General features: G+C 43.6%; 1 long non-coding RNA gene across 4 annotated transcripts; it reads right to left on the reverse strand.

Annotated features, from left to right (window-relative positions):
* Nucleotides 1-580: 580 nt before the first annotated feature.
* Nucleotides 581-21,810, reverse strand: LOC105240012. Of its 4 annotated transcripts, XR_004626272.1 has the most exons (5): nucleotides 21,112-21,810; nucleotides 13,914-14,085; nucleotides 12,469-12,641; nucleotides 7,248-7,428; nucleotides 581-1,942 (listed from the first exon to the last, which is right to left on the reverse strand). It is a non-coding gene; the product is annotated as an uncharacterized LOC105240012 (long non-coding RNA). The 4 variants fall into 4 exon arrangements; XR_002143859.2 differs by lacking the exon at nucleotides 7,248-7,428; XR_004626271.1 differs by lacking the exon at nucleotides 581-1,942 and having other exon boundaries at nucleotides 6,132-7,428.
* Between the last annotated feature and the right edge of the window lie 16 nt (nucleotides 21,811-21,826).

Here is a 21,826-nt window from a genome sequence, read left to right on the forward strand (position 1 = left end):
CAGGCGAGCACGTTTTAATTCTACACGGTAAGTGCCTCACCGAAGGGTTTTGATGATAATACTATTGAAAAACGTGTTGGCATTTGTCGGACTACCGGTAACTACATGGTTTTACGGCATATTATATAACGTGGTATATAATCACTGACAGGACAATGTCTCAAAGTGACACTATACTTCTCTAACAGAAAAAAAATTCAGTAATAAATACTATTCGTTAAGCAGCCACAAACACCAGCACTACACACATTAGCTTCTTCATTTCACATTAAAGTCCTAGGAAGTAAGCAATGTTATTTCCATTCCGCTGATGACATAATTAAATCTCGGAAAAACAAACTGAACTGCTCAAGGATCTGTAACTACTAAGAGGTGAGGTAGGGCTTAATGCCGGGTCCAGCCTATGTGTTTTCTACTCTACCACTTGGGTTACACAGTTCTAAGGAAGCCATATTTCTCTTGTTTATTTCTTTTGCTTATTACACAGGATATCGTGGTACTGCTCATGTCTAAAAACCATGCTCAGAGTTATTGTGGTTTTGAGTTAAAAAAAAAACACACACACCCAAGATCAGATGTGAAGATTTACTTCGATCTCAGTACAGTGTCACCTCAGTAAAAAGAAAACCACCATGAATCTTTCAAGTGCTGATTTCCACAAGATACATATTCACACAGGCTCTGAAATGACTGGGTAGAGTGAGTCTAGTTGATGAACTCCAAAGCAATAAGTCTTGTCCCCATTTACAAGGCTGGAGGGACAGTGGGATAGGACATCACAGCCCTTGACAATCTTTACTCATATCTGAGTGCTTTAATATGAATTCAGGGCACATTCACAGTACCTCTGGTTTTCTTTTGCTCTTGGGTTTTTGGCTTTTTTTTTTTTATGGAGTTTTTAACACAGTGGCGAACACGACGTGACTGCCAGCTGGCTGAAATCTACAGTTAATCTGAAAGGTCAAAAAGACTCCTTTGTTCAACAGACGCCATCCCTCCCCCATTCCTTTACAGCCTGGGCAATGGTGACCCCGGTGTGTTGTGGTGATGCCAAGGTGCCAAGATGGCTCTGGGGCTCATCGAAGGTCAGCCTTCCCCATGTTTCATCATTGGCCCAATAGGCACACAGCTTGTGGTTTACCATCTATCTCTGTGAGCACTCAAGGCCAAGGCAAACTGCCCAAGACTGAGAACAAAAGAACAGCCAGTTGCCCAATGCTGCAAGACACTTGAGCCGGGCCCCTCCTCCCCAGGTAGCACGCATGTGCTTCCCCACACAAAACCTACAAAGACTTCCCCACGCACCTTCCTCCCCTCTCCCTTCACATCCGTACCCCCTCAGCCCCACCTCCTCTGCAGTCACTCAGACAGTTTAATCCTAAAACACAGCAAGTAATTTCTTCCTTGATGATTCGCCCCTTCTCCACCCCACCCCATAACCTGGCTCTGAGGTAATTTCCTAATTCTCTTTGACAAGACAGTTTGCTCTTGATGGGGATTAAAGGTTATTTTTAACCTGAACCGCACACAAGGAAATGATGCAATCATTTCTTTGAGCTGGCTGAATGGTTCCTCTTTTTTGGTCTTTGAATTAACATGATCCTGAACTTTCAGTTGTTTCTGGCCTTTGTGAGTACTTTCGAAATCAGAGAATAAAGTCCAACTCTTCCAATGTAAAGGGTTGGCGAGTAGTGATTGTTTTCTAAATGACTGGCGTTCTTGTCAGATGTAGATCCCAGTGTTAAAAATCAGAATGATTTTAAGTCATCATATACACTCGTGAAGATCTCTTGCCTCGGAAAAGATCTCCTGTACCCACCTGATCCCTTTCACAGAGCCTGCTGCGATCTGGAAGGAAGGTGAGTAGTTCATTCTGCCACCGGGAGCTCCTCTGGTAGGCATCAAGTTGTCCGAGACCCCTCTCATCCCTTGCCTAGAACTTCTAAACAGAAGGTGAATGCATAAAGAAGATGTGGTCCATATATACAATGGAATATTACTCAGCCATCAGAAAGGATGATTACCCCACATTTGCATCAACATGGAGGGAACTGGAGGGGATTATGCTAAGTGAAATAAGTCAAGCAGAGAAAGACAATTATGATATGGTTTCACTTATTTGTGGGACATTAGGAATAACATGAAGGACGTTAGAAGAAGGAAGGGGAAATGAAGGGGGGGGATCAGAGAGGCAGACGAACCATGAGAGACTATGGACTCCGGGAAACAAACTGAGGGCTTCAGAAGGGAGGGGGGTGGGGGGATGGGTTAGCTCGGTAATGGGTATTAAGGAGGACATGTATTGCATGGAGCACTGGGTGTTACAAGCAAACAATGAGTCACGGAACACTACATCAAAAACTAAGGATGTACTGCATGGTGACTAACATAACATAATAAAAAAAAAAGGAAACTTTTGATAAAAAAAAAAAAGAAGGTAGACATTTCTCAATCTATCACTATTTTTAAACTATGCATTTAAGTCCATACGTTTATATCATGGCTCAAGCTCAGTGCTATTGAAATGCTGGGCCAGCTTGTTCTTTGTTGTGGAGCTATGAACGCATTATAGGATGGTTAGCAATATCCCTGGCCTCTAGATGCTGATAGCAACACCCCCCCACACACCCCGCCACCCCAAGTTACAGCAACTGAAAATATCTCCAGACATTGCCAAACGTCCTTCAGGGACCCAAAACTGCCCCCCCCCCCGGTTGAGAAACACTGGCCTTTATGTTGTTTTAAATTACAAGCTCCTTTTGGACCGGAACTAACCCAATTTGTACAGACTTCACAACAGGAAGGTGTGTAGAGAAGACTGCTTAATAATGATCACAATCACTAAAAATGGAACGAGGATTTCTGGCTCACGTTTAAAGAAAAGGGAAAATTTAAACAGATGATCAAGTAAACAGTGGAGAGAATTTGTCTTATTCAGGCTCCCATTCTAATCAATAGGATTAAAATGGCCATACTTGACTCTCTTTTATTAACTGCCCAGAGGAATTAAAAATCTGTAAGAAAGAGCTCATCCCCTCGTAATTAGACTGCTCCCACAAGATAAGGTAGGAGGCAGGAGCAGTGAAACCAGGCACAGTAGTGTGAGTGATGGTTAGCCCCAGAGTGAAGAGTCGGAGCGCGCAGGGATAAACATTCCTTTGCAATGACTGTTCTGCGAGGCAGGGAATGAGGGCGGCTCCCCATCCCCTCCTGAGCTCTGGCCCTCGTAAAGTACTTCAAGTATCTTTCATGGGTGGAAAAGCAAAAGATAGATATGAACTCATAGATCATTATAACTGCTGCTGTTTTTCATCCATTCAAGTGGCATGAATCTGCTGGGTTTGGAAAAGACAAGCTTCTAAATGGTCTCTTTCTGGCCCTCTCTCCAGGCAAAAGAACAAAACCTTTTATCAGTTAATCTGATGAATTACACGGGTTATTTTTACTCTATTTATAAGAGACAAGGCATGTAGGTCCTGCTTGTTCTTGCATGCTTTGGTTAACAATTCAATTAAACAAATATTTATTGAAATCATGGGCAGAGCAGCTGGACAGTCATCGGCCACTGCAGTCAAAATACTCAATGAGTGAAAAGTAAAGATCTGCCCCCTGAGTTTATATTTTGATTTCTCTAACAATTGGGTGTATGTTTGTATTATACCCCCATACATACTTGACTCTGTATACTTTAAGGGCCAATACTGTGAGTTCCCAGAGAGGTTTAAAAAGGATGGATTTGAAAAGAATAAATCTCCCTGATGGCTAATGATGTTGAACATTTTTTCATGTGTCTGCTAGCAATTTTTATGTCTTCTTTGGAAAAGTGTCTGTTCATGTCTTCTGCCCATTTTTTGACTTGATTATTTGTTTGCTGGGTGTTGAGTTTGAGAAGTTCTTTATAGATCTTGGATACCAGCCCTTTAGCTGTAGTGTCATTTGCAAATATCTTCTCCCATTCCATGGGTTGCCTCTTACTGTTTCCTTTGCTGTGCAGAAGCTTTTTATCTTGATGAAGTCCCAAAAGTTCATTTTTGCTTTTGTTTCCCTTGCTTGGAGACGTGTCTTAAAAGAAGTTGCTGTGGCCGACATCATTAGCCATCAGGGAAATTCCAATCAAAACCACATTGAGATACCACCTCACACCAGTTAGAATGGCAAAAGTTGACAAGGCAAGAAACAACAAATGTTGGAGAGGTTGTGGAGAAAGGGTTGGTGGGAATGCAAGCTGGTGTAGCGACTTTGGAAAACAGTGTGGAGGTTCCTCAAAAAGTTAAAAATAGAGCTACCCTATGACCCAGCAATTGCACTACTGGGTATTTACCCCAAAGATATAGATGTAGTGAAAAGAAGGCCCATATGTACCCCAATGGTCATAGAAGCAACGTCCACAAAAGCCAAGCTGTGGAAGGAGCTGAGGTGCCCTTCAACAGACAAATGTATAAAGAAGATGTGGTCCACATATACAACGGAATATCACTCAGCCATCAGAAAAGATAACTACCAACATTTACATCAACATGGATGGAACTGGAGGAGATTATGCTAAGTGAAATAAGTCAAGCAAAGAAAGACAATTATCATATGGCTTCACTTATTTGTGAAACATAAGGAACAGCATGGAGGACATGAGGAGAAGGAAGGAAAAAATAAAGGAGGGGAATCAGAGGGGGAGATGAACCATGAGAGACTATGGACTCCGGGAAACAAACTGAGGGTTTTTAGAGGGGAGGGGGGTGAGGGGATGAGTTAGCCTGGTGATGGGTATTAAGGAGGGCACGTGTTGTAATGAGCACCGGGTGTTATACACAAACAATGAATCATGGAACACTACATCAAAAACTAATGATGTACTGTATGGTGACTAACATAACATAATTTAAAAAATAAAATAATTTTAAAAATAAAAAAAAAAGAATGAATCCAGTGGATTCAAAGGTCTGAGCACCCACAGATGATGGGGTAATCCAGAAAGGGTTTATGGACACATGGCTTCTGAAATAAAGATGGGTAATTCAAAACAATATTAATGGAGAGATTTTTTTCCCCGATTATAAAATGAATGTGTGTTTCTGTTTTTAAAAAAATAGAGAAATCAAAGAAAAGCCCAAGGGGAAAATGGTCTCCCATAAACAATGGAAGGTCAGGGCAAAATCCCAGGATGTAGCATGCTGAGGAAGGCAGAACCTGAGGAGCCACCAAGGATCATGGGGCAGGGGCCTGAATGGCAGACCTAATTAGGAGGGCAATGGGGAGCCATTGATGGTTGAATGTTCTGGGCATCCTTGTATCAGAGTCAAGATGCCTATGAGAGGTCGTAGTGGTTCTACTCAATTTTCAGATGTGGAGCTAGAGGATTCAAGCAATAACTTGTCCAAGGCCATGTAGCCAGTAGATGGGAGAGGTGGGCACTCCCAAACCCCATGTCCCTCACATCAAGTGGGAATACAGTGGGGCAAGACAAGGACTGTGATTTAGAACATCATGTGTCCAGCTGTGACAGATACACCTTTGACCCAGTGGAATGTATCAAAAGATTCCACAGGCACAAGAAAATGATCTTACTTACTCTGCAGATAAAAGACCAACTGACAGCCCACAGACAACTACGCAGAGCGGGTGGCTCAGCAGTGCCCTTTGGTGGAGGGTACCTTCCCCAGCTTTCAGGTACCCAGCACGACACACCACTGTCAAAGCACCACCTGAATGAGATCAGGGGATTTGGTGCTTTGAGCAGCTCCCCTTTGCACTCTTCATGGGGAGTCCATGCCACTGACCCATGACAATTGCTCTAGACTATCTGGCTAAGAACCAGCCTGCTCACCAGGTATGATGGCTGGAACCCCCAATACATTCCTGAGATGCTCCAGGATGTACTCCCAGGTATACCATGCCCCTGGGAAGGAGTCACACCAAGAGAGGACAACATGTCAAAAGGAGATCCATGGGGGCGCCTGGGTGGCACAGCGGTTAAGCGTCTGCCTTCGGCTCAGGGCGTGATCCCGACGTTATGGGATCGAGCCCCACATCAGGCTCCTCCGCTATGAGCCTGTTTCTTCCTCTCCCACTCCCCCTGCTTGTGTTCCCTCTCTCGCTGGCTGTCTCTATCTCTGTCGAATAAATAAATAAAAAATCTTTAAAAAAAAAAAAAAAAAAAGGAGATCCATGGATGTGAACACGGTTAATAGCATCTCGTGCTATGGAAAGGGCCTAGTGCACAGGGCAGCTGGTTTTGACTTTTATGGAGATCTTTGAAGAAGATGGTAGTAGTGGGACAAGCTGGATTGTTTAGGGTTACAGAGGCAAAGAATAATGACTAAAGAAATACATTAGGTATGATCTACTCCTTCTGGAAGTATGTAGATGAGGAGGGAAATGAAAGGTGGTAGTGGGATCAGGAAGATTTGTTCAGGGCCAGGTAAGATGTGAACTTTTCTTCTTCAGCAGCACCGAACAAACGCTTTCTTTGTGCCTCGTAGATTCCAGGCAGTGTCCAAGAGTCTAAAGAGTCAGCCATGAACACTGACAAAATTCCTGTCCTCGTGCAGCTGACATTTGGGGAAAGGGGTTGGAAGCGGGGGCAGGGGGAGGGAACAAACACTAACAATGAAAATAAACACGTAAATATAAATAAGGTCATTTCAGATAATGATGTGAAATGTCAGTGATAGATCAATGAAAAAAACAGATTGGTATAGTAAGGTCAAGATTGGCGGAGTCTGGGGGCGGGGGTGGTGAGACAAGGCCTCCCTACGGAGGTAGTGCTTGAGTGGAAGCTTTGGTAGTGACGAGGAACTGCCAAGTGGTTTCTGACAGAGGGGACAGCAAGTTCAGAGCCCCTGTGGCAGGTCCCAGTTCAAGCAACAGAGGGGCCAGTGTGATAAAACACAGAGAGCAAGGGAGAAGGAAGGAAAGGGGTGGCAGCAAACAGATTACCATATGCCTGCACAGAGCAAGTCTGGGTTGAATTCTAAATGCAGTGTGAAACCACTAGGGAGGCTGAAGCAGGAGGGCTAAGTGATTTTTCTTTTAAAGATTATATATATCTTTTTAAAAGCCACTCTTGGTTATAGAACAGAGAATAAACTCTAAGGGCAGGAGTGGAAGTCACTGGCTCGGACCAAGGTAGCAGCAGGGAAAAGGTGGCAAGATGGCAAACACAGAGTCCACAGCACTTGCTGATGGACTGGATGTGGGGAGAGCTAGAAAGGGGAAAAGTGAGGGCAGTCCTAGGGCCTCTACCAGAGTACCTATGTCAATGGCAGTGCCATTTCCTGAGCTGGGAACACTGGAGGAGCCGTCTGGATGGAGCAGAGAGTAACAGCTTCTGTGCTGGACAAGTCAGCCGTGAGACATCTATATGCCAGACGAGATTTGAGGTAGACAGTTGGGAGGAATCAGGCCGGGGCTATAGATTTTGGAATCATCAGTCTATGGATGTTAAAAGAAAAAAAAAAAAAAAAAGCAAGCAGTTGGATTAAACAGAATTATCATATGATCCAGCAATTCCGCTCCTAGGTATAGACCCAGAAGAACTGAAAATATAACTTTTACACAAATATTCATAGCAACACTACTGAAAATAGTCAAATGGTAGGAACAACCCAAATGGCCATCAACAGATGAATGGATAAATGAAACGCAGAATAGCCACACAACAGAATTTTATTCAGCCACGAAAAGGAAGGAAGCCCTAACACATGCTACAAAGTGGATGAACCTTGAAAACATCGTGCTAGGGGAACAGTTCCATTTATACAGAACATCCAGAATAAGCAAATCCAGAGACAGAAAGCAGATGCGTAGTTGCCAGGGGCTGAGAAATCAGGGAATGGGGAGTGACTGCTTAATGGATACAGAGTTTTCTTTTGGGGTGATGGGGGATGTGCTGGGGCCAGATGGAGGTGGCAGTTGCACAATGTGAATGTGCTAAGTGCCACTAAGTGGTACACTTTAAAACGGTGACATTTACACAGATGGGTATTTACCATGCCGAAAAAAGAACAACTAGGCAATGGGATTGGATGAGGTGATCTGAGAGGGTGGCGATGGAGAAGAAAGCTCTGGAATGAGCCCTGAGCATGTCAGCGTTGAGAAGCCAGGCAGAGAAGCCAGGCAGAAGAGGAACAGGCAGCAAAGAAGTTTCAGAGGTACCAACTGTGACATAGGAAGAAAACCGAAGAAGTTGCTGTCCTAGAACCCGGAAGGGGAATGTGTTTCAGGGACAGTCAGGTGGCCCTCTGTGTCAAAGACGGACTTGGTATGTGGTTCGGGTGGATGCTGCCACATTCACGCACTCCAGGGTGGAACCATGCTGCACTCATCAGCACTGAGTCAGAGTGCTCCTGTCCCCGCAGTGTTGACAACACAGTGTCTTGTCAAAATGTTTGCCCATCTCCAAGGTGAGAGATGGATCCCAGGGTGGTTTTCACCTGGGATCCCCTTAGTGGGAGTGAGGCTGAGCAGCGCTGCAGACGGACAGGGGCCACCTGTCTTTCTTTCATCGAGGGCTATCTGGTCGTGATCTTCGCCCATTTTTCCACTGAGCTGCTAGTCTTCTCATTCTTGATTCCTAGGAGCTCTCTGAATATCAAGGAGCTGGTCCTTTAGACCATCCCCCCTTGACGTTCGCTTCGCTTCGCTTCCTCAACAGAATTCTCTTCTACATCTTCTCTCATCTCCAAGGTCTCACCGCAGCACCTGGGATGTTTTCTCTTGGTATGTGGGTTACTCGTCCCCGTTGTGTCTCTGAATGTCAGCACCCCATCTTTGGCAGCCTCACTTCACCACACACCCTTCTAAGGCATCCCTCCCCTTCCCTCCCTGCCTCCAGCATGATTCTGATTACAACTGTGTGCCCAAAACTCCCCAAACTATGCATAGCAGGATGTACAGGAGACTTTTCTGCTGCTCAGCGTGGGCTGAGACCCCACAGCTGAGAACGAGGTTTGCTAGGCACCCACGCATTCTAAAGAGAGGGGCTGGACCATCCATGCAGACCCTGCAGAGGGTGACCCAAACACTGCGCAGGGGCCTAGCCCATCATGACGGTCTCAACCGGAGGCTTGAGCGTTGCTCCTAGGCTCTTTGCAGAGGAGTGGCTCTTTCCCATCGCCCTTAAACCAAGCAGGAGACTTTAAGAGAATCTTCTGGAGAGCCTGGCCTGTGTCTTATGGAATTGAGGGGATACAGGATTAGCTGACTCGTGCTGGAAAAGCTCTAAGGGTGAAAGGCTGGCTTGCTGCCTGGGCCCCAGGTGAGGAGAGGGGTCCTGGGGAGTGAGTTCAACTCTTGCCAATGCTGTTCCTACTGGTGGTGCCCCCAGTTAATGGTCATTTTTCTCCCTGTTGATCACAGAAATTGGAACAAAATTTCAAAAGTACTGAAAGGGCATGATTGTTGACTGTCTAGGAAGTTGAGAGAGAGGAAATGCCAAACAGGCAGAATTTGGTAACTCATGGAGAACCAGACCTGTGCATTCATGAAAAACATCCTTACAAATGAAGTTTTTGAAAAAGCTAAACACAGAAACTTTCACATGATATTACACACAGTATTCACTTAAGATTTTCTTACATCAGTTGAATTTGGATCTTAGTTTTTTTAAAAAAATGAAGCTGTTTCAAAACAGGAAAAAAATAAAATGAGGCCTTATTTTAGAGTGGTCAAGAGCTCTGGCCTTTGAGTCACCTGGGCTGGAAGTCCCACTCTGCCATTTACTAGTTGTGAAACTTTGGGCAAATCCCTCAACTTCTTTGAGCCTCAGTTTCCTCTCTTACAAAGCAAACATAATACCAGACACGCCGTTACAAGAACTCAATGAGATATTGCAAATGACACCCTTAGAATAGTATCTGGTGTTTAGTCACTGGCTCTGACCAATCCCAATGACACTCATCATCAGGGAAATGCAAACCAGAACCACAATGAGCTATCCCCTCACACCGGCTACGTTGGCTCTAATAAAAAAGACAAGCGATGACAAATGTTGGCGAGGACACAGAGGAAAGGGAACCCTGGTGCACTGTTGGTGTGAACAGAAATTGGTGAAGCCATTATGGAAAAAAGTATAGAGGTTCCTCACAACATGAAAAATAGAACTACCCATGATCCAGCAATCCTACTTGTGGGTACATATCCGAAAGAACTGAAATCAGGATCTCAAAAAGATACCTGAGCTCTCGTGTTCACTGCAACATTTCTCACAGTAGCTAAGATGTAGAAACAACTTAAACTTCCTTTGACAGATGGAGAGATAAAGAAAATGTGGTATATAGATACAATGAAATATTACTCAGTCATGAAAAAGAAGGAACTCCTGCCACTGGTGACAACACAGATAAATCTGGAAGGCATTATGCCCAGTGAGATAAGCTAGACAGAGAAAGACAAATACTGTGGAATCTAAAACAAAACAAAACGACAACAAAATTTCTTAGAGAACAGGAGCATTGTCACCCCGAAATAGGAAAGACTTACCTATGCTACAACGTAATAATACATGCACTATGTTGATCTTGATCATTCCACAACCTATCTGTATATCAAATCGTCACATCGTATGCTTCGAATATATGTACCATGTATTTGTCAATTATTCCTCAATGAAGTTGGAAGGAAGGGAGAGAGGGAAACTCTCTAAAGGTAAACTTCTCAAAGACAGGGTCCAAGTCTTTCACAGAGACTTACTACCCTACATCCCATGCCAAGTGCATTTTTACAGCTGTATATTACCATTAATACTGTGATATAGCAATACTTTGCTTATCGAAAGTATAAAGATTCTTTGGCACTCAGAAGTGTTCGCAGACGTTTTACATGGCCACAGATGATGTTTTCAATAAAGATAAAAAGAAACAGGAAAAAGAAAGAGAAAGAGAATGGGACACAGATCTGTTTCTGTGACATCGCTTTGGAAAGAACGCGTATGCCCTATGATTCTATTCTCAGTTTTTAATTTTGGTTGTTTGGTTTGGTGCTTTCTGACGGATGCTGCTAACTTTACGAAGTTTCCAAAGAAAGTTCTCTGTAATGGGTTCTGAAGGAAACTGAGAGGAAAATAAACGAAACTGAAGTATGGAAACACAGCTTGGGAGTTCAGAGAGACTATTTGTTCATCATAAATTAAGTTAAAAATATAGTTGCACAAACAGATGACTAAATAATGCTCAGATGCACAGATCTGAGCTTTTCTTTAAGTGCCGTCTTATATAAGATTGTTCCACTGAACTAACCTAGTCATTAAAAACACTCAGATGTGACATTTTTTAAAATACTGTTTCACATACATCTAAATTCACGCTGTTTACATAGCACGCACATAACAGATTGATCTGTAAGGAGGAGCTGGCATCATGGCAACACAGAATGCCGTACTGTGTTACAGGGATCCTCGGACTTTTATACTCAGGCATCCGATTCCATAGTCAGCTCCTACAGCAGCAGCATCCAGGATAGCTGCGAGCCATTTTTTTTTTTTAAAGATTTTATTTATTTAGTTGACAGAGATAGAGATAGCCAGCGAGAGAGGGAACACAAGCAGGGGGAGTGGGAGAGGAAGAAGCAGGCTCATAGCAGAGGAGCCTGATGTGGGGCTCGATCCCATAACGCCGGGATCACGCCCTGAGCCGAAGGCAGACGCTTAACCGCTGTGCCACCCAGGCGCCCCTGCGAGCCATTTTTTAATATCAAATGGCAAGACAAATGCTCAGATTGAGTCTTGGACTTTAATCAGGTGGGGCTTTTTGGTTTTTGTATTGAGGGCATAAAAGCCAGGTTCATTTGGCCCATGGCCGTACACAGGTTAAAATATTATCAGCTCTGCCATCGTCAGCATCCACAAAGGACAATTAGATCCACCACAGGGTGGATAAAATTAGAACGTTCATGAGCTTCAGATTCCATAATAAATCTCAGTTGATATACTGAAGGGAGTTATTTCTTAGTCAAACCTCTGCTTGCCAATATTTTAGGATCTGAATCACCCTCTCAATCAAAATCATTACTTTAAGGTCATAAAAATCCTGTTCTTCAATGGATTTTATATGAGTGAGTACCTGAGTTTATCTTGCCTCAAAGGCCAGCTTTGTTCTTCAGTTATAAAGGTTTGTTGTATCTCTCCTAACCAGTTATTTGCTGTCTGTTACCCCAATTCTGGCTCAGAAAAAATAACATCCATGTTGCAGCTGCAAAAAGCAATTGTTTGTGTGTCTCCACAATGTCAAAACAACCCACTGAAAAGTAGTCTGTACAACCCACCGAATGGATTGACAGATTTTTTTCCCTTGAATGGGAATTATTAACATATACCTGAGTTTTTCTATTTCATTTGCAAGACAATAGTTGAGCTTCTTGGTATGTAATGAAAACTATAAAAGAGCAGGGCATGGAACCCTACCTGGAACACACAGTGAACAGAGATGTGGCTCACATGCACCCCTCCCCCTCCGTGTGAAGACCCAGGCTACTTACTCAGCACACATGGGAACGTGATCTGACCACATTCAGCCGGTGGCACTCGTGACTTTGTGGCCAGCTGTAATCCTACAAGAAAGGTGACTGTTCTCACCAGGGTCTGGGTGCTACTTATTTGGGGGGCCACCTTTAGCGTGAACTATGAGAAGTCATTCTCCTTGTCATCTGTCCTAGAAGACATAATAGAACATTCTGAAACACAGGTGACTACAGAGTGTGCGTAAGGTGTCAAACTCACATACAAGTAGCATCTTGCTCTGGGTTGAATGTGTCCTCCCCAAAAAAAACATGTGTTGGGAGTCCTAACCCCCAGTACCTCAGAATGTGACCCTATTTGGATCTCCAAACGTGATCTTTACAGAGGTACTGAAGATAAAGTGAGGTCGATAAGGTGGGTCTGATTCGATAGGACAGGTGTCCTTATCGAAAGGAGAAATTTGGACACAGACAGGCACAGAGGAAAGATGGCCAACTACCAGCGAGGGGAGCCAAGTGGGACAGACCCTCTCCTCACAGCCCTCGGAACGAGCTGACTGGCACCTTGATTTTGGACTTCTAGCCATCTAACTCACACCTCATGGATCCAGCATCATTGGAGAATGAAATAGTCCATATAAATTCATTTTCTAGATAACAGACATGTTCTGGAAAATACGAAGTTCTGAAATTTTCATACTACTATTTCTTAATAAAGATATTTCTAAAATCCATACTCCGTTTCTTAAACGGAGGATGGGTAAACGCCATCTAAATCTTTCTTCATGATGTGGGGTCATCGGTGGCTGTGGATACGGAACACTGTCTCTGCAGTAAATGGCATCCCTTGTTTCCCTGTGTTCTAACAGAAAGTTCCCGGATGTCATTTGCCCCCTGCACCAGCCTTACTCCTTCGCTCCAGTTTGTTTCTCCTAGTCTGTTACAAAAGAACAGAAACCGGAAAAACAAGGCATTGAAACTGTTTCTGAAATAAAATTAACAGTTCCAAGTTAGGGTCTAAGAGTCTCCTAGGGGTCGAACCTCAGAGACTTGTTAAAACTTCCTTTGTTGCCTACTTCCTTACCCTCCGTTCTCAGGGGATGAGGTGGTGAGACCCCTTGTACTCAAGGGAACTGAAGGGCTGTGCTACACTGACACAAAGCAGGTCACAAGAGAATCTTCTGGCCTCCTTGAGGTCTGAAGAATTTACCCCATAAAAAGCAGCAGCTTGGATCAATTATATCTGGGGAAATAGGCTTCTCTATCAAGGGCCCAGTGAGACTTTCTTTTGTCATTATTGTTTCATATACTTGGAATATGGTTATACCATAGGGTGGAACTCTCTGGAATGACCTTTCCATGATGCAGAATTAGTTTAGGAAATTCTAATTCCCCAAGCGGAACGATAATCAGATTAAATGACCACAAAGGAATAAACTTGCCTTTGAAACCAACAGAGTACTTACCAAATTAGATTCTCTACTACACCCTCTCGCTTTTAAAAAAGAACACATTTATTCAATTATTCCATTTCCACTGATTGGAAGCTGCCTTCTTTGCCACCCTTGGTTTTGCACAGAATGAACACTTTCCCGCTTTATGCCGTGATCTGTAGTTGGGCTGGTGGTGCTGGTGGTGCTGGTGGTGCCAGGGCGGGGAGGGAGGGGAGGAAAAAAAAGCACTGATGTTTTTAAGTATTTACGATAAGCCAAGCTCTATCACAAATGCTTTTATGCCCTACCTTACTGACTCCTCCCAAACAGCGCCCAAGTAGGTAGGATATTATTATTCCCATTTAACAGATGACGAAACAGGGGCCTGAGGTGTTCAAACAACTTGTTCTGAGTCATCCAGTTACTAAGTGGCAGAACCCGGATTTTAACCCAGGCAGTCTCATGCCAGAGCCTGCATTCTTAATCATTATGGTATAGAGAGAGGTAAATGTCAAAACTAATCATTAAAATGAGTGTAACCTTGCTTAAATTTCCGCCATAATTTGAAATTATGTAATAAAAAGCATCTAAAAAACAAAACTGCATGGGCCAGGGATATTTTCAAAATCTGCCATCAAGACTGGCTATGCTATAAAACACTGATTATTATTTTTTGCAAGGTTAATCATGGGCTTTTAACGTGCTTAAGAAATTTTTTTTTATTCTAGGTCACCTCCCAAATGAGGACTTATGAAAACTCTACATATGAATATATATATATATATATGTGTGTGTGTGGGATTTTTATAAACTGAGACCATATTGTTATCCGCAAGAGAGAGCTATGAAAAGGCATATAGTCTCTATTAATTAGTCATGGGGGGGGTGTGAAACATGCCTGCTTCAAAGTAGTTGGCAGCAGGAGAGAGGAAAGGTAGGGAGTAGGATGGAAATGGTGACAAGTCAGAGTCAGACATTTTCAGAACAAGCAAAAAAATATTTTCAGGACTATGCCAATACCCTATTAGTGCCTTTCCCCAGCATTTCAGAGAGCCTTGCGGCTCAAGTGTATGTGACTACCTGGTTTGGGAAAGGTATTAGGATGTGGAAAGGCAAAGCAAGGAGAGCTTGATTCTTCATTTTTCTGTTCCAAACTCCCAAGCAGCTTTATTTAGACTCTTAAGTAAAATCCCCAAGGTTATCACAACTTTTGAGTCTTTCATTCTCAGTAAGAGTCTTCTGTGAAATCTTTTTCCAGTTACATATTAAAAAACAAACAAAAAAACCAAATTGCTTAATTGCTTGGCTTTTCTTTGGTGTCCTCTTTGTCTTCAGAGTTAGCATTCATGTGGCACTTTCAGAAATTCACACTGAAATGTACTAACAATGAAAATTTCATTTGGGTGGCTAAATATGATTATCCTTCTAGGTCTCTTATACTTAAACCAATTGAACAATACAAATAAACATTGCATGATAGAATCTCTTCACTTGCTTAGAGCTTTGTGTTCAAAAAATTACTCCACGCCCTGCTCCAGGACCCAAATATATCATGCAATTGAATTATGCTAACAAGTAGTCAGAGGTGAGCCAAAATCTGTTAAGGATGCAGGTTCCGGATAATTGAAGATTAGCTCAGGAGGCAGGAAAGTCAAGAACTCCCTTTTCCTTTCCTTGAAACCTTAAGCACGTCTCTCTCCTTATGCTTCAGTTTCTCCATATTAAAATGGGGAGAAAAAAAAAATCCAACCATTTCTCCACCAGTGTAAAAAGTAACTTCTATTTAGAAGAGGTCTGTTAAGACAGTCATTGCCCCCTCAACATTTAATTAGGGGGAAATGCTCTGGAAGCAGAAATCTATCATGAGATAAAAGTCTCTAGCAGGCTTAATTTAAGGAGCTGCAAAGCTGAGACATTGTGGAAAATAAATGTCACGTCCAAGGGTTGATATTTATTTTCAAAGCAAAGAAGACCAACCGTACTGGTTGTCAACACCAAAGTAGCAGCAAGACTGTCTCACTCGTGTCTTCAGACTCAGCCCTTCCTAGGCAAAGGACCTGCCATGCCTCTGTATATTGAGTGGGTCTGGATGGGCTTTTATGCAGTACATAAGTAATGAGTACGTGAACTAGAAAAATACCTATACAATACTAAGTGGAAAAACATGTGAAAGAAAATACCTGTTTGGTGTCTCAAAGTAATGAGTGAAAAAGAACGAAATGTAAATGATTTGGTCTATCATCTGGCGGGAGGCAGAGAGGACAACTAGTTTCTTCCACTGGTTCTCTTCGGCAATTCCATTCAGCTGGATGACCCAGATGCCATGTTCCATGGATGAACGGAAAACACAATATCTTCTTTTATTTGGGAAATTCTACTATACATAAGCTTTTATTCCACAGGAATTTATAAAGTACCAACTACATGGCCAGCATAAATGGAAGATAAACTGTTTAAAAGGCATCATTCCCACCCTTCAGAAACTTAAAACAAGGGCTGGGAGGGATTCTCGTTGTTAAAACATAATTGTTTTATCTGGAACACGGTAAGACTCTGTTAAAATAAAACCTACAGTTTTCAATAATTAGCACAGCTTGTTGTCACCACAAGCTCTGGACTTGGGTCCAATGAAGGACGCCTCCTAGCCAAATGTTTTTCGTGGGTAGCAATGATATTCCTATTGCCACGAGCACCTGAAGGTAAGCTACCAGCCGGCCACAAATCCATTTTTACTCATTATACGACTGATTAAGAACAGAAGTTTTGAAAGTTGGCTTTACTTTTATATTGCATTACCTTCCTTTTTTTTTTTTTTTTCCAAGTTACTAGTCATGGTGTTAAGTAGTTGACTTGAGGGCGGAAAAATCCTTTCCTGCTAATATTTCACCACTGAAATACTTTAAAGGAATTTATTTTAGAGACTCAAATAAACAAATACTTTTAAAAAATAGAATAGGGCTCATACTGTGGAAGGGCACAAAAAAGGGGGGGAAACTTTTTTAAAAGGATGATGTGCCAAAGGTAAAAGCATTTAAAAATAGTTCACTGTTATCCAGCCTCTGAGTCATATGAATATCTGGTGTGAGAGAAGAGTCCAGCTGATAAAGGGAAGCTGATTTAAGTGAATGGACCTCTCATTCGAGCAAATTCTGACCCCTTTCATGTTTTGAAATGTCTTGAGGATTGGATAAGACTGAATTTGATGTGTTGCAAATATACGGTGCTCTATGTGATTTCAAGAAGCCTTCACGTACATTCTCTTGTTTAATCCATGCACAATCACGTGAGGGAAGGAACAGTAGGTCAGTTTGACAGATGAAGCCACTGCGGAAGGTCAAGCCGAAAAGTGACAAAGCCAGGACACAAGCCTGGATCTTCTGCCTCCCAGGTCTGAACACTTCCCAATAAGTCCAAATTTTGAAAAATATTGTCATTGGCTCTAGCATTGTTCAATGTACTCATGAGACACACCAGGAAGAGGACGAGGTGGCAAGACGGAGGAAGTGGGAGAGAGGGAAGCTTTCGAATTTTCCAAATAGTCCAGGCTTTGCTATGATTACACACTGTCCTCATTCTTATCGCAGTGGATGGAGTTGCTTGTCGCTGTGTAAATTGTGGCTGCAAAACCAGTATATGACCTTAAGTGCCAGCCCCGGGTGCAGGCTGTTCTCTGGTTAGCGTGGAGTGACTGTTTCAGCAGTAGTATTGCTTTATGTGAACAGATGTGTATCTTTCCTCGGAAACAGCCACTTGAGCTCTGATTAACAAACCCCGCCACCCATGATCAGCCTCAAGGCAAATTGTGCTAACTTACTGGTTTGATACACTTCTCGGGGCTTTACTTGGAAATTCCCCCCAAGACTTCCTTTGGCCCACATTCCAACAGCTGTCTGGTTAGGCTCTTCACTATTATTTTTATCTCATTTTCTAGCAAAATCAACCCAAGAGTGGCAATGTGTTGGCCAAGCTCCTGGCTTGCAACCACAGGTGGCTGAATTACTATTAATCACTGCTGTACAGACCCTGAATTCAATCTAGAACTTGAAACAAGATTCAAGTCATCAGCTGTTCTCCCAGAGCAGAAATGCCTGGAAATACGGCATCACAAATGAAGGCTAAGGAAAAAGGTCATTCACCTTAAATATTTATAAAGATTAGGTAATGCTTTTTATTGATGTGGACTTGTGTGACCCCTTTGGAAAACCTATTACCTATGTCCAGCTTTATTCATTACTGAGTAGGTATGATATAAATTTATCTCATGAGCCTACCTTGTATTTACAAAGTATTTTTGAAACACTTACATGAAAAAATGTACTGGACTACAGGAATATGAATTATTACTGTAAATTCTAAGCATGAGGGAATTTTGTAACTCCAAAAACACTCAATTATTTCTCATGCTAGTAAATAATGAGATTTTAATACATTAAACGGGAAATATTTATGACTCAAAGCTTTATGTTAATTAAGTAAATATTAATAAACATGGGAAATATAAAAATGTACAGGATAGTCCTGGCTCTGAGAGAGCTTACAATCCGTCTGAGAAAAAAAAGAAAAACATATAAAAATTAAATCACAATATAAGAGGTGTCGAAAGGTAATATATTTTTAATTACCTTGTGAAATGCAATTAGCAAAGTAACTACTGCAGGCAGAGGAAGGAGACCTCATTTCCAGAAACAGTGGGCAGGGACGATTGTAAAATAAAAAACTTGTCAACCAAATCTTGAAGGCTGAATTTATTGAAACAGAAAAGGAGGGGATTCTTAGTGGAAAGAACCCAATGAAAAAGAGCACAGATAAAAAAGAAGGTGGTGGGGGGAGGAAAAGAGGGGGGAGGAGGAGGAGGAGATGAAGAAGGAGGGGAGTATAGATCCAAAAAAGGAAAAAGAACGCAGTACTGCAAGTTAGGGTGACAGGGACAGTTCTACAAAAGACAGTGCTGGAAAGGCCATTTGGAACTGGACCTTGAATGCCAAGTTGAGGAGTGAGTGAAGGTTTCTGAACACAAAAGCATCTTGCTTCAAAGCAGCATTTTAGAAATATTAATTTGACTGTGGGATGCCAGAGTAAATGGAGGGGGGAGATTTAGAGGCTGGGAGAACAAAGAGGAACCATGGTAAGTGTGATATGTACGGAGAGTAGTGGGATGGAAAAGGCAGGTGGGGGTGGGAACTATGGAGGAAGGAGCCTACTCCCTCCCCATGCGCCTATTATCATTTATTGTTGGAGCTTTCTGTTGTTTCATAAAGTACTGTCAAATCAGTGGGTTCCGAAGAACTGATTCATTTTGACAGTTTCCAGGAGGGAAGGGGGAAATGGCAGAGTCATTAATTTTGAACTTGCAACATGTAACACCTATGTAAGTGGATATGGTGACCTTTCCTCTTTATGTATATCCTCATCGAGGACCAAAAAGGGTAGCTCAAAAAGTGTCATGAAATGTAGGATTTAAAGGAGATCCGAGAACATTTTATTTTAAAAGGAAGCTAACTCTAGTTGAACATGGGCTATTCCAGACTCTTCCATAAGTACAAGTGAAAGAAAGCCCCAAGAATCCCAGGGACCCCTTTATGCCTGCTGTGTTCCTGTGTTGGAATGCCTATTAAAATAACCTTCTGGTTTTAAATATTTGTGATTTAAGGTATTTATTATCCAGAAATTTGGGGGAGTTTGATGTACCTTTGATTGAGCAGGGAAAAAAAGTTTCACGAGAGCTTTGTGACAGTTCAAATCCCATGCCCTGATACTTGGAATGTTTATACACATACATCTGTACACAAATGCACATATCTATATATGACGTACACAAATGCACAGACACGCATACCTGTGGTAATGTTGCTGGCATCCAGGCCTCCGCACTGAACCTCTACAACCACATTCTGGCTTTATCGCTCGCAGAAATGCAATTCCTTGGCCCATCCTGGGCACTTAAGCTTGGCACACCCTATTCCAGTAACACCTCTTGACAGAAAGATGGCGCAGGATAGAAAGCCTCCTCCCCACATTCCCTACACCTCACTCCATGGCCCGGCACTCAGAACCCCTTTCCTGGGCAGCGTCAAATTCAACTCTTTCCAACCCCTTGGCTATTTTGAGTCTGCCTCTTGAGGGCGGCCACAGAAGGAAGCCCGAAGGGGAGACAAGTTTGCAGTGACAGGTAACTAAGGCTCTTGGGAGCTTAGGCTAAATTCAGGGTGCAGTCCCTGTTCCTCCCCTCTTTCTAGCCCCCCTCCTCTCCTTGCTCCCCCTTCTCAATCTCCCCAAGTTGGCATAACTCGGCTGACAAGTCCTGGCACAGGGGTGAATAAACAAATCACCCACACCCACACCCACCGGCCTTGTAACACTGATTGATTATCCAGTTTGGGCCTGAAGCAAATTTATGTTTGGATTTAAGTAAGGGAAGGTGGTTAAAACTGCTTGACTTTATAAACTGAATAAGCCCTGCTTTTAGCTCTTGACTTGGGTAGCTGTGGAAATCAGCCTCTCTCTGCAAGGTAAGAATATGGGTTTGGTCCAGATAGTGATGTTCCTTCCAGACCCTATTCTTTTTACTCCAAGGCAAGAAAGGCGTGTGAGCAGTATGTAACGCTTTCGTGCATCCTTACATGGGTAATTAGAAGCTGTTTACTTCTCCAGGATTCCATGAAAGGCTTTTTATTTTCAAGGCTGAGCTGAGGACGTCATGGTGGCCGGGATTAGAGAGGGGGCTTGCAGTCCCCCTGCTGCACTGTGTTCCAGGTGGCTGTTCCCCACATAGAAGCCACCCACAACTGGGCTAACAACTCACCAATCTCAAACGGATTCATTCGCCAACTCAAAAGCCACTGATGAGAACTTTAAATGCTATAGGATATTAATCCTCTTGAGTGTTTACATAGTTTCTCCTCTCATCCCTCCAAAACTAATCCTAGAGTTTTCGGAATCTGGGAACTTGGGCAAAGGAGAAAGCAACCGACCAGCCCCAGGAATCTGAAATGTCAGCTCATGACGTCAACCCAAACTAACCGTACCTTTTTGTTTGTATTGACTCAGCTCAAAATATAAAATCATGTGGGTAATAAAACACAGATACAGGTGTTATTGCTGAATGTGAAAAGTCCGAAATGTAATTAAATGTGTTCTTTGTTCTTGGCGGTGTCATTTATTCTACGTTAACATTTGTGTTTCCTTAAGCCTCTCTTTATAATATCGACACCCGCTGTTGCATCATACTCACATATTCATTAGCTGGGGCTGAGGAGTGTGTGATTTTCCAACTGGTCCTCAGCGTTAGCTGTCAGATGCACAAACCTTCGCTTCCTTTCTGCGTCTACCGCACTGGAACAACAGAAGCTCCTTGCAAGAGCGCCCAGAGAGCGTTCTTGACAGATGCGTGGTTTGCTCCGGCAAGGCGCTCTGCTGGAAAGTTTCCTCTAACCACTCACACCCGCCTCCGATCCCCCGAGCTGGCAGGGCGCGGGCTGGCTGGGTCCCCTCTTGACGGGGGAAGGGTTTTACACACACTCTGCAAGGCTGCCGGATCCGAGAAACAACCTCGCAGCCAAAGTCCTCCAAGCCCAGCGGACAGACTGTCCGAGGCGCTCGGGCGTCTAGAGGACGCCGCGGTCTCCTCCCCGCTAAGGGGAGCGCGCGCTCTGCTCCGCAGGGAACCTGGGCACTGGAGGTAGAGCGGATGCCGGAGGTGGTGGGGCGCAGGAGGGAGCCCGGCGCGGGAGGCCACAAGGGCGCGGGAGGGAGCGGACTGCGGGAGAGAGTGGGGGCTCCAGGGGGCGGCGGGGACGTGGGTGGGAGCCGGGCGCAGTACTGCGGTAGGGGGCACAAGGCCCTGGAACCGCCGGGCCCTGGAAGGGGCGCGCCTGCAGGAAGCGGCGGGCGCGGGGGCGGCGCTCGTGCGGCGATCTGCCCCGGACTCCCCGGAGCAGCTGAACGGG

This window comes from Ailuropoda melanoleuca, chromosome 6 (assembly GCF_002007445.2).
Source record: "Ailuropoda melanoleuca isolate Jingjing chromosome 6, ASM200744v2, whole genome shotgun sequence".
In the NCBI taxonomy this organism is placed as follows: domain Eukaryota; kingdom Metazoa; phylum Chordata; class Mammalia; order Carnivora; family Ursidae; genus Ailuropoda; species Ailuropoda melanoleuca.